This window comes from Simochromis diagramma, unplaced genomic scaffold, assembly GCF_900408965.1.
Source record: "Simochromis diagramma unplaced genomic scaffold, fSimDia1.1 OVJJ01000368.1, whole genome shotgun sequence".
Taxonomy (NCBI): Eukaryota; Metazoa; Chordata; class Actinopteri; order Cichliformes; family Cichlidae; genus Simochromis; species Simochromis diagramma.
The window spans coordinates 5,029-18,533 of record NW_024386800.1 but is presented as its reverse complement, the minus strand read 5'-3'; the positions used below and the strand labels follow the sequence as shown (position 1 = coordinate 18,533).

General features: G+C 41.7%; 1 long non-coding RNA gene across 1 annotated transcript; it reads left to right on the top strand.

The window, feature by feature from the left end:
- The first annotated feature begins 9,721 nt into the window (after nucleotides 1-9,721).
- On the top strand, nucleotides 9,722-13,139 carry LOC120729366. The gene is made up of 2 exons (XR_005694918.1): nucleotides 9,722-10,497; nucleotides 11,320-13,139. It is a non-coding gene; the product is annotated as an uncharacterized LOC120729366 (long non-coding RNA).
- Nucleotides 13,140-13,505: the final 366 nt, after the last annotated feature.

Sequence of the window (13,505 nt, the reverse complement as noted above, 5' to 3'; positions counted from 1 at the left end):
ACGATACTGGAAAAAATAGTTTACAATAGATTGTTTTTTGTGATAAAGCCATACAATGTACATTTTGAACAGCAGTATGGATTTAGACCCAAAAGAACCATCACACACACCTTAATCGTTATAGTATAGTAGATATAGTAACTGCAATTGAAAACAAAGAATGTGCAGTCAGAGTTTTTTTATATTTAAAAAAAGCATTTGATACAGTTTATCACAACCTTTTACTCAACAAATTATGTACGAGTGGGGTCAGAGGGGTGGCTCATGGTTTAACAGTTACCTTAAAAAACGTAAACAATTTATCCAAATAAATGCCATAAAATCTAAATTGTAAACCATTGTGTGTGGGGTTCCCCAAGGATCAGTTTTGGGGCCGCTGCTTTTCATATCGTACATTAATGAGATATGTGCAATTTCAAAGTCTTTGAAAATAATATTATTTGCAGACGATACAAACTTATTGTGCTGTGGAAGTAACTTGGAACAAATTCTGAATGAAGTAGAAAATGAATTAAATAATCTGAAGACCTGGTTTGACCATAATAAATTAACATTGAACCTGAGTAAAACAAAATTCATTATATTTGGGAATTGCACACATTCTACCAATAGTAAACTGACAACAAATAACACTGAATTAGACAGAGTATGTGAAATACAATTCTTTGGTGTGATAATACATCACAAACTATCATGGATCCCCCCCACATTACTCATATCAAAGGCAAAATACCAAAGTCTCTGGAAATTCTCTACACCGTTAAATCAAACGTCACTATAAACTCTGTGTTATTCTATTATACTCCTGTACATGACATACTATGTGGAAGTGTGGGGAAACAAGTATAAAACACCCATCCAATATACATTCTGCAAAAAAGAGCAATAAGGATAATTAATAAAACTACTTCAAGAGAACCATCAAATTCACTTTTTATCAAATTAACTATTCTCAAATTTAAAGATTTGGTTGACCTCAGAACTGAACAAACAATGTACAAAGCAGCAAATAAATCTTTGCCCCACTACATTCAGAACTTGTTCCAAATAAGACCAAATACTCCTGACCTGAGAGGAATCCAGCAAGCCAGTAGGAAGGACAAATGTGTGTATGTTTATGTGTTGTATATGAGTTTAGACTTGTACATAGTTAAACATGTATGGATCATATAACTTTGAATTCTGTATATGGATTTGTTAGTAATGAAATTTGAAAAAAGGAGGTAGGAACAGGAAAAGTGTAAACTTCATCCTACTCCTTTTCGAACACACATTGTGTAGACAGAGAAATATACATGAAAACTTGATTTTAAGTTTTTTTAAAGTTTTGTTTCTTTTTTTCTTTTCTCTTGTTACTTCAGCTAAATTTGCATGTTCGAAATAAAATTCTATCGCTCTCTCTGTCTAAACATCTCTGCAGGACAATTGGGCTCTCCCTAGCCCAGGCTTCTCATCAAGAATAGGGTGTCAATTTCGTTAAGGGACCAGTTGATCAAATCCATAGTTATTTAGGTTTTAGAGAACAAGACTGAGAGACTCTCTGAGGGTTAGAGTTAGACGAGACTAGACAAGGACACTGAAGCCAAGCAGCAAAGATAAGGGAGAGCGTGAAAGATGCATCTGCCGAGAGCCCAGAGCAGCGTGGAACAGCTTTCCTCAGTCAATCAGGTCGGCTGACTCTGTTATTTGTTTTAAATGACAGCTGGAAACTCATTTTTGTAGGTTTGGATTTCCTTAATCTTTTCGCTTTTCGCATCAGATCTCAAAATGGTGGAGCATGGATCAAACTCTTATAACCTCTGGTGCCCCCACCTTATCATAAAAGCCTAAACATTCACATGCTTTCTCTCACACGGCGCCTAAGCTACGACCTTGGCTCCCTGTTTATCTGCTCCTGCTGAGATGGGGCAGAAAACCTCTCCAGTATATTCTGTTCTCTTCTAATCAGACAAATAAGGCGATGACTTTCTGCGAACAGTATTTCTTATAACTCAGCAGTACAATGCATCATAAAACAATATCATTCATTCACAATAAATCAGCAGTCTAATGTAATGCAAATCAGTTTAACAAATGTAATAGTTATCACCTTCTTCTAATTCAGGAGAATAATGCAAACTAAAACTACATAATAATTCACAATCTTTAATTAGGGGTCTAACATGGCATAAAATAATATTATAATCCCACACAGTAAACATGTTTGAATGTTTCCTGTTCCTCTGATGGTTCTTCCTGTTGGATAAAGTTGGTTTGGAATAACATTTTCTTATAGGTTTCAATGAACTTCAAACTGTGATCCACTCACAAAACTGTCTCATGTTATTGGAACGATCCACATTTGCATCCATTCACGGTACATTTGACATCTGAACACGTTTGTACACATGATGAAAGGACAGATGGTGTTTGTGTGTCCTTCTTAAACTCAGTGTGGATGTTTCATCATGTAGAACTACTTAGAACAAAGTCTTTGGAACATTTGGAGAACACGTTTAGGAAAGTAACATCCTGGTAGAACATTTTCTTAAAGCAAAGCAGAGCTGCAACATGACTGTGAGGATTCAGAAGAATAAAGTCAGAATACTTTATTATTATGAAGACTAACGTGCACCTTAATGCTGCCGATGAACACACATGTTCTTTGTGAAAGCATGTGTGAGCACAGCTGACATGCACCACACTGACCCCACTCGCCCCATTTCTTCATCCACTTCTTGCTCTTGTGCTTGAAATGAGACGCAGACGCAGCAAAAGTAAGAAGCTCTAAAATCCACACAAAGGGGGCTCGTTAGATCAGGATACTGGATGTGATCCATAGAAAACATGGATAATACACCACTTTATTTGAAGCATCTGTAGCACTGCCTCAGTTCTGGATGTTTCCACAGACTCCTCTGTGCACCTAAAGAAAAGGTCAGCAGCACATGTAGTTGGGACAATTCTTCATTTACAAACAACAGTCGCACAAACTATACAATTAGTTTCCTCCAATGACGACTTTTCACTTGCAGAAATGGTCCTGTGTGATTTCCAGGCTGTGATATAAAAACTAGTTCCTAATGGCAGCGATTCACTCAGTAAACATGTGTTTCCTTCACCAACCTCACACACAGACCCACTAAGATCAGGAAGTGGGCAGTATAGTACAATATGTGTTATTTTGTGCTGCACTGCCCAAACTAAAGATCTGCTGAAGTGTTGGAAATGATCCAGATGTTTATTTTGGACGATACAGCAGAAGATCAGACATGAAAGTGGAGATAACACAGAAGACCTGCAGCAAAGGGTCAGAGGTCAGACTGGGCCCCTGGATTCAACAATGAGCCAATGATCATCAAGCAGTGACTAAAGCAGAGCCCTGACGTTCTGACATTCATCACACAGTCAGAACAAATGTCTGCTGATGACTTCATCTCATGAAACGACTGATAGATGTCAGTTCATTGATCAGCTGAGCTGCTGATCTTCATCGTCACAGAAACATTCAGCTTGTTTCAATCAGTAAATAACTCCCACTACTCTCAGTTTGAACTGTTCCCACTCAAAATGCTGTGAGAACAATGATCATTGTAGAACTCCACAAACATCACGTGTTGTTTTCCACATGTAAGATCAGCAAACACACAGAGACTTCCTGTTGCCACACACGGCCTCTAAAATCTCTTCCACGGTTTTTGTCTGAAGTCCACTCTCTGTGTCGGAGCCACAGGAAACAACAAGATCTTATTAACATGGTTTTCAATGTGTCTCCTTACAAAAAGTCCAACCAATGAACAAATGTGTGTATTTGTGGAGGCCGAACAAAAGCATGACACATTTCTCTGTTTCTATAAACTGGTGTCAAACACAAATATGAAGCGTTTCATTGACAGACTCCAAAATGCCCCCACAGTGAATCAAAGGGAAATCCTACAGTGTGGCCAGAGAATCTAATGGCTCCAACATCAACACATCCACAATGTTGGATCCAGTTCTGCCTCACAGAGTTACTAAGACACACCCTCTGCCAGCATTACAATAGCTCCACCTGTTTCACCTGCCTCCTCAGCACAACTGAATAATAGTACAACACAACAGTCTGTGTACAGACACACACTGACCTTTCAAATAGTCAAAGGAGTCAATCAAACACAGCTAGTTTAGTTATTTCTTGTGTGAGTCTAAAGTGAATGTAAATAAACATAAAATAAAATAATAAAATAAAAATAGTTGTTCAAGTATCTTTATTCCTCTGAAGCAGCTGCATTATAACCAATCTGCTCCCTTTTGGACATTGATAATAGCCTTAAATAACTATTGTTATATTTTTGGCAGTTTCTCCTCCTCTTGGACAGACGACTCTTGAAAAAACATTTTTGAATTTCAATGTGACTTTTAACTGGATAAATATCAGATATATAAACGTCCCTCTGCAACAAACTGATTCCAGCTTCTACCTCACATTAGGAATGTTTTTGTGGCTCAAGATGACCTGATATCTTTCATGATGGAGACATTTGACACATGTTTCACATATTATAGACCAACAAGTTATTCATAGCAGTTTAAATATGGGGAGTCACTTTTGGGCCCAGCAGATAAAACAGAGCCAATATTTCCTTCTTTATTTAAGTGACGTGTGTCACAGATGTGACCTAGTAAAGTGTAACTGAACATTAGTAACTTTATTAACGCTCTCATAGTGTGCTTTGAAGTTAGCGTCAGCTAAAGTAATATACTAGGAAAAAACTATTTCCAGGCTCAACTTCCATCATACAGATGATGCTCGTGGCAAAAGAGTCTTTTCATTATGAAATCTGTTTCTGTTCATGAGGAAATCATATTCAAACTGATTAAATAGACATTTTTCAGTAGTTAGCTGCTATGCGCCAGTCTCAGTGTGAAGTGAACTGGAGTCTGTCTGTACTGGATCTGGATTCATCGTCGTCCCTGCAACAGCGACACAGCGATCCGGCTCACCGATTGGTGATAACGACCTACTGAGCCTGCTAGCAGGTGCAGGAGGGCCAATCTGAGCCACAGTTATGGGGCTGATAACTGCTAGTAATGGCCATTGATGGACTGTGCACACAAAAAGCAACACAAAGACTCAATCAGGACTGGTGATAGTTCAGTGTTTGTCTGTGATATCTCTCACACTGAGTCCAAACATGGCTCTGTTTTACGCCGGGCTGCTCAGCGCACACACAAACCTGGGGGTGCCACCCGGCCCATCAGCCATCAAATCTGCCCCTCACTGATGCAACATTTCTCTGTGAGTGTGTGTCTGTCTGCATTCTTATTAAAGCAGCACAAAGTTTGACATGTTCATGTCTTAAATTCACACATAATAAATCGTTTCACCACGTGCCTTTATGATTTCTGAACAGCTTGGCTCATTATGACCTGTGGCCTGATTGGAAATGATTGGTCAGTGTCAGCAAAACCACTTCATCTGCACCAAGTCTGATCCATCTCTATCACTCCCCACTACTCCCCAAATATTGTGTCCAACCCACCCCCACCCTCAGACTCATTGATATCCATGGTTTTAATGTGATGTCAGAACTACTGGCACCACCGTGCTTCACTGTGGGGATGCTGGTCTTTGGGTTGTGGCCTCAAAAACAAAGAGCTATTAGGACACGCCCACCTTAACCCCGAAAGCACAACTGTGGTCCGTTGCCTTCCAGCCATCCTTTGAATGCCTTTGAGTTTAACTGAACCAAAATGCCAGATAGTAGCTTTGCTATCGGATGCACTAATCAGCATTTATTTAGCGCTGTCAGAAGGGCGTAGAGTAAGACAGCCACATGTGAGCACACCTCTCCTAACCCTCCTGTTTATGGCAGGATTCTTATTGCTCTTTGTTCAGATATATATATATATATATATATATATATATATATATATATATATATAAAAACACCCAGCACGCCCCTGCGGGCGGTTTATCCTTCAAGCTCGGGTCCTCTACCAGAGGCCTGGGAGTTTGAGGGTCCTGCGCAGTATCTTAGCTATATATATATAAAAAAAAAAAAACACCCAGCACGCCCCTGCGGGCGGTTTATCCTTCAAGCTCGGGTCCTCTACCAGAGGCCTGGGAGCTTGAGGGTCCTGCGCAGTATCTTAGCTGTTCCCAGGACTGCGCTCTTCTGGACAGAGATCTCCGATGTTGTTCCCGGGATCTGCTGGAGCCACTCGCCTAGCTTGGGAGTCACCGCACCTAGTGCTCCGATTACCACGGGGACCACCGTTACCTTCACCCTCCACATCCTCTCGAGCTCTTCTCTGAGCCCTTGGTATTTCTCCAGCTTCTCGTGTTCCTTCTTCCTGATATTGCTGTCATTCGGAACCGCTACATCGATCACTACGGCCGTCTTCTTCTGTTTGTCTACCACCACTATGTCCGGTTGGTTAGCCACCACCATTTTGTCCGTCTGTATTTGGAAGTCCCACAGGATCTTAGCTCGGTCATTCTCCACCACCCTTGGGGGCATCTCCCATTTTGACCTCGGGACTTCCAGGTTATACTCGGCACAGATGTTCCTGTACACTATGCCGGCCACTTGGTTATGGCGTTCCATGTATGCCTTGCCTGCTAGCATCTTGCACCCTGCTGTTATGTGCTGGATTGTCTCTGGGGCATCTTTACACAGCCTGCACCTGGGGTCTTGCCTGGTGTGATAGACCCCAGCCTCTATGGCTCTTGTACTCAGAGCTTGTTCTTGTGCTGCCATGATTAGTGCCTCTGTGCTGTCTTTCAGTCCAGCTTTGTCCAGCCACTGGTAGGATTTCTGGATATCAGCCACCTCCTCTATCTGCCGGTGGTACATACCGTGCAGGGGCCTGTCCTTCCATGACGGTTCCTCGTCTCCCTCCTCTTTCTTGGGTTTCTGCTGCCTGAGGTATTCACTGAGCACTCGGTCAGTTGGGGCCATCTTCCCAATGTATTCTTGGATGTTCGTTGTCTCATCCTGGACTGTGGTGCTGACACTCACCAGTCCCCGGCCCCCTTCCTTCCGCTTAGCGTACAGCCTCAGGGTGCTGGACTTGGGGTGAAACCCTCCATGCATGGTAAGGAGCTTTCTTGTCTTTATGTCAGTGGCTTCTATCTCCTCCTTTGGCCAGCCTATTACCCCAGCAGGGTACCTGATCACGGGCAGGGCGTAGGTGTTGATGGCCCGGATCTTGTTCTTACCATTCAGCTGACTCCTCAGGACTTGCCTGACCCTCTGCAGGTACTTGTTGGTTGCAGCCTTTCTAGCGGCCTCTTCATGGTTCCCATTTGCCTGCGGGATCCCCAGGTACTTGTAACTGTCCTCTATGTCTGCAATGTTGCCTTCTGGTAGTTCAATCCCCTCAGTTCTGACTACCTTCCCTCTCTTTGTTACCATCCGACTACACTTCTCCAGTCCGAACGACATTCCAATGTCATTGCTGTATAGCCTGGTAGTGTGGATCAGTGAATCAATGTCTCGTTCACTCTTGGCATACAGCTTGATGTCATCCATGTACAGGAGGTGGCTGACAACTGCTCCGTTCTGTAGTCGGTATCCGTAGCCAGTCTTGTTAATGATCTCACTGAGGGGGTTCAGGCCTATGCAGAACAGCAGTGGGGACAGAGCATCTCCTTGGTAGATCCCGCACTTGATGGTGACTTGTGCTATGGGCTTGGAGTTGGCCTCTAGTGTTGTACGCCACATCCCCATTGAGTTCCTGATGAAGGCTCTTAGGGTCCCATTGATCTTGTACAATTCTAGGCATTCCAGTATCCAGCTGTGGGGCATTGAGTCATAGGCCTTCTTGTAATCAATCCAGGCAGTGCACAGGTTGGTCAGTCTAGTCTTGCAGTCTCGGCTGACTGTTCTGTCTACCAGTAGCTGGTGTTTTGCGCCTCTGGTATTCTTGCCAATTCCTTTCTGTGTCCCGCTCATGTATTGACCCATGTGCCTGTTCATCTTAGCCGATATGATGCCTGACAGGAGCTTCCATGTAGTACTGAGGCAGGTTATTGGTCGGTAGTTGGAGGGGACTGGTCCTTTCTTGGGGTCCTTGGGGATCAGGACCGTCCGACCTTCGGTTAGCCATTCCGGGTGTCTCTCGTTAACTAGCAGCTGGTTCATTTGTGCTGCCAGACGCTCGTGGAGTGCAGTCAGCTTCTTCAGCCAGTAGGCGTGAACCATGTCGGGCCCTGGTGCTGTCCAACTCTTCATACTGGAGACCCTTTCTTGGATATCTGCCACTGTGATGGTTACTGGACCCTGTTCAGGGAGGTCGCTGTGGTCTGCCCTCAGATCCACTAGCCACTGAGCATTGCGTCCTTCTCTCATATGCTCTTCCAGTATTGCTCCGTCTCCAGCCTTGGTGGTGCTGTTCTCTTATTATTATTGTTCCCTTGCCACTGAGAGTACACCTTTGCTGGTTCTGTGGAGAACAGCTGGTTTATTCTCCTGCCTTCTATCTCTCTGGTGTACCTCCTCAAGCGGCTGGCCAAGGCTGTGAGTCTTTGCTTGGCAGTTTCCAAGGCCTCAGGTATGGACAGCTTGCTGTATTTCTTATGCACCTTCTTTGTCACACCTTTCTGCAACTCCGTTAGTTGGCTAACCTCCCTCCGTGCTACTTTGATCTTGCCCTCTAGCCTCCTTCTCCATGGAGGGTACTGCCCCTTTTTGCTGTTCAACTTGTAGCCAAGCATCTCACTGATCACTTCTGCCGTATTGTAGATCAGCTTGTTAGTGTCGGTAATTGTGGCTGTAGGTATTGTCCGTAGTGCTGCATTAACATCATCTAGCAGACCTTCTGAGGGTACTTCACGTAATCTTGGTAACCGGCTACGGGGGATCCAGGTTTCAAGCTTGGCCATTATCCTATTTTTCAGGTCAGTTCCTCTCGCACTCAACAATCCTCCTATCGCACTTGGGGCTATGTACCCAATCCCGAGTGGGGGTGATGATATCTCCCCCCTGACCTGGCGTCCTGACTCCTCCTTGCCGTAGCATTTGTGTTGTACCTCGTCAATCTCTAGCTGTGAGAGCAGTCCATTCTTTCGAATGTTGGAACACTGAGCTACTAGTTGTTTCGCCGTCATTGTGGATGTTGGGTATCGAAGAATCCATAGGTCCCTCATCCTATTCATGTAGCCCCTTCCGCCGGGGTTACTTGCGTAGTAGCATTCCAACAACGCCCTGTTTTCGTCTCTTGCCCACCGATGCCTTCTTGTTCCAGTAGCCCACTTTTCGTCAGGGTGCCCTGGTTCCTCAACACCTGACGCGGACCTTGTTGATCCGGGCGACGTCCGAGCCGGCATGCCTTCATATTTATCTGTCTCGCTCATGTCTGCGGTAGGCTTGCTTAGCATAGGGGGTCTAGCCTTAGGACCCTTACTGGATACAGACGCCCCAGGCAGGAATCGAACTTGCGATCCTCTGTTCCAAAGGCGTGTAGTCTAACCACTACGCTATCCAGCTGCTTGTGTATGTGTATATATATATGTGTATATATATGTGTGTATATATATGTGTATATATATATATATATATATATAGGAAATGCTCTTCATTAAGGACGGCACCTGTCACTGGTTTAATATCATGCAGTTCCTCACTGTGACCACCTGAGGGCAGTAAGCTGTCATCAGTCAGTATCTCTCTGCTGACAGTGTCAGTGTTTCTATCAGTTTAATAATATCTGTGTTCACATATAGAGCATCATTGTCACACTGATGAACATTAGTGCTTAAAACCCCTCCTGCTTTCTTGGAACCTTTTTGTGCCACTTTCATGTTTTAAATGCATGCCATTTCCACTGTGTTCAGTGGAATATAACCAAATTTGCCAAAGGATTGTTTTTTTCTGTCAATTTTAATATTTCAGTGTGAATTTCTTAAATCAGCCTAAAATGGCTGAGCAGCAAAAATCCCCACACCTCAAACCCTGGGGACCGTTTTGTGCCCCATTGACTTCCATTATAAACGCTATTTTTCATCCCAGAATTATTATTATATGATTTTATTTATTTTTTTTGGTTTGGATGTCAATGTAGACTCGGGGCCTTCAAATTGTAATTTTTATATTTGTCCACCAGGTGGCGCCCTTTTTTCACTTTTGGGCAAGTGAAGGAAATGGAGTAAATTTCCGTATTTATTCCATAGACTTTCTGCTGAATAAATGCCAATTCTGTGTCACTAACAGTCTTAGACAATCGCGTGTATGTGTAAAAAAATAAAATAAAGGTTTTTATGCCTAAAAAAAGAAAAAATAAATACACACACGCACACACACACGCGCGCACACACACGCACACCTTTTTTTACCCGTCTTTTCTATTAGGCCAATATGCAATACAAAAACAATAAATATAAAAGCTGGAACCAAAGCCAAATTAACTTTATTATGACAAAAAAAATCATAACCTGTGTTTGGGAAATCCAGCTGTACCCCGGAAGTAGTTATTTTGGACGACGGGAGGGCTCGTACCGCAGCGCGTATGGCACACTGGCACGCAAATTTAACGGTAAAAAAGGCACCTTTGCCACTCATTATAACATTGGGAGCGAAAAGGAGATGGATGAAACAGTAACAGGGCGATATTTTAAAGTATTTTGGTCACTCGCAGACAATGATCCGCGATCGCGTTGGCGACGCTATCAGCTTAGAGCCGTTAGCTCCTGGCGGATGGCAAAATACGCTCTTCCCCCCTGCATCGGGATAATGCGGGGAAATACTCATGTTTTCGTTATTTTAAAAATTAGTATGGTTACATTGCCACTCAGTTTGGGTGGCAAGGCAAAGAGGCTTACAAAAGAAAACGATAGATTGCCCGTGGGATCAGACACGGTCATGTAGCGGTAGCTACTGTCCGGGTAGCTTCCGCTACCGCTACAAAACATGACAACACGATGTGATGCGATATGAGCGAGTTATGCTTTGTTCTGGTTTTATGAACAACTTCTATTGTTGCAGTACCGTGCAAGTTGAGTGTTAGAAAAGAAAACTACAGATTTATTGCTCTTGCATCGAACATGTGGTGACATGTGGACCAAACAAAGAACTTGCGTCATCGTGACGCGTCATCGTGACGCAGCGAGTTATCTGTTGTTGGTTTGTTTATTATTCGATTTGAGGGTAAGAAAACATTTTATGTTGACTATTCTCACGTTCGGACGGAATTATTGTAATAAACGAAGGCTATTTTGCCTGATAATTATTTATATTCTGCTGTAACTTTTCTGTATAAAGAACTAAGCCCTCCAACGTTTCAGGCGTAAAACGTCATAAAAAGAAGTGTTTGTAACTAAAAATAAAAATTGTGGAATACTGTTTGTGCGTGATTTAGATCCCAGCCTGTGCTCCCGACACTGGGGAAACAAATTGGCCCGGAACAGTCACCGCGGAGCGACACCGGGACCACCGCTGCAGCCCGCTGGAAGCAGCCGGCTGGAGGCTGCCAGCTGGAGGCAGACCGCTCCAGGCAGACCGCTCTGGAGGCTGCGGAAATCATATTCTTCCTCGATTCCCAACATAACTGTTCATGTTCATCCTTCTCAAATAAATGTTTTTCTGGTTCAAAGTGATCTTGTATTTGTTATTAACATATTTTTGTAATTTTATTTTAGAAAACAACGAGGTAATAAGCACTTAGTATGTGAAAACTAAAAACATAGTATACCGTTTTATTATAATTTACTATGGTTCTGCAAAGAAATAATGCTGGATCAAAACGAATGTTGGAGCCAATCTTTGACCCATCTAAAGGCCTAATTATAACAATAATCAAATATTACTTCAAATGTATTTTATGGAAAATATTTAAGTTTTTATTTTTTTCGGCTAAAAACGGTGCGTTCATGTAAAGAAACTGGGATTTAAAGCATTAAAACCCCCGAAATATAATTAAAACTTTATATGAATATTTCAGGGAGAAGTAGTTTTAAAAGATTGGCTAATTTAAAGTGGAAAAAAATATGAATATATAATCTTTTTATAGCACTTTTGGGGCGTGGCACAAAACGGCCACTAGCGGGAAGGGTGTGAGGTTTTTTTTTAATTTGCCCCTGCATTAAAAATAATGCTGGATCAAAACGAATGTTGGTGCGAATCTTTGACCCATCTAAAGGCCTAATTATAATAACAATCAAATATTACTTCAAATGTTTTTTTTGGAAAATATTTAGTTTTTTTGTTTTTTCGGGCTAAAAAAACGGTGCGCTCATGTAATTAAACTGCGATTAAAAGGGTTAAAACCCCCGAAATATAATTAAAACTTTATATGAATATTTCAGGGAGAAGTAGTTTTAAAAGATTGGCTAATTTAAAGTGGAAAAAAAATATGAATATATAATCTTTTTATAGCACTTTTGGGGCGTGGCACAAAACGGCCACTAGGGGGAAGGGTGTGAGGTTTTTTTTTAATTTGCCCCTGCATTAAAAATAATGCTGGATCAAAACGAATGTTGGTGCGAATCTTTGACCCATCTAAAGGCCTAATTATAATAACAATCAAATATTACTTCAATTTTTTTTTTGGAAAATATTTAGTTTTTTTGTTTTTTGGGGCTAAAAAAACGGTGCGCTCATGTAATTAAACTGCGATTAAAAGGGTTAAAACCCCCGAAATATAATTAAAACTTTATATGAATATTTCAGGGAGAAGTAGTTTTAAAAGATTGGCTAATTTAAAGTGGAAAAAAAATATGAATATATAATCTTTTTATAGCACTTTTGGGGCGTGGCACAAAACGGCCACTAGGGGGAAGGGTGTGAGGTTTTTTTTTAATTTGCCCCTGCATTAAAAATAATGCTGGATCAAAACGAATGTTGGTGCGAATCTTTGACCCATCTAAAGGCCTAATTATAATAACAATCAAATATTACTTCAATTTTTTTTTTTGGAAAATATTTAGTTTTTTTGTTTTTTGGGGCTAAAAAAACGGTGCGCTCATGTAATTAAACTGCGATTAAAAGGGTTAAAACCCCCGAAATATAATTAAAACTTTATATGAATATTTCAGGGAGAAGTAGTTTTAAAAGATTGGCTAATTTAAAGTGGAAAAAAAATATGAATATATAATCTTTTTATAGCACTTTTGGGGCGTGGCACAAAACGGTCCCTAGGGGGAAGGGTGTGAGTTTATTAGAAGAAGGCAGGAGGGTTAAACGCTGCAGTGAATGTGTCCTAATGTCAGTATTATTGAATGTGGGGAGTTGTAGTTACTGACAGCATGTCGTGCAGGGCGCATCTCCCTTCTAGAGGTAATGTGAAAGAGAAATAAAGTGTTAAATGGTCTACTGAGCAGTGTTTTGTCCTCTATCGGATGCCTCTGAGGAATCAAAAGAACTCGGTGAAGTAGTGATATTAACAATCACAATATTTGAAAATGCTTCAAAACTTGGGCTTGTGGACGATTCCAACAGCTACATGCATCTGTTAAACTTAGCTGAATAACAAAACATTGAACAGGTTTTACAGAAATACGATAATAGAAGCTACAGTAGTTAAAGACAAGCATGTTAGCTATATAA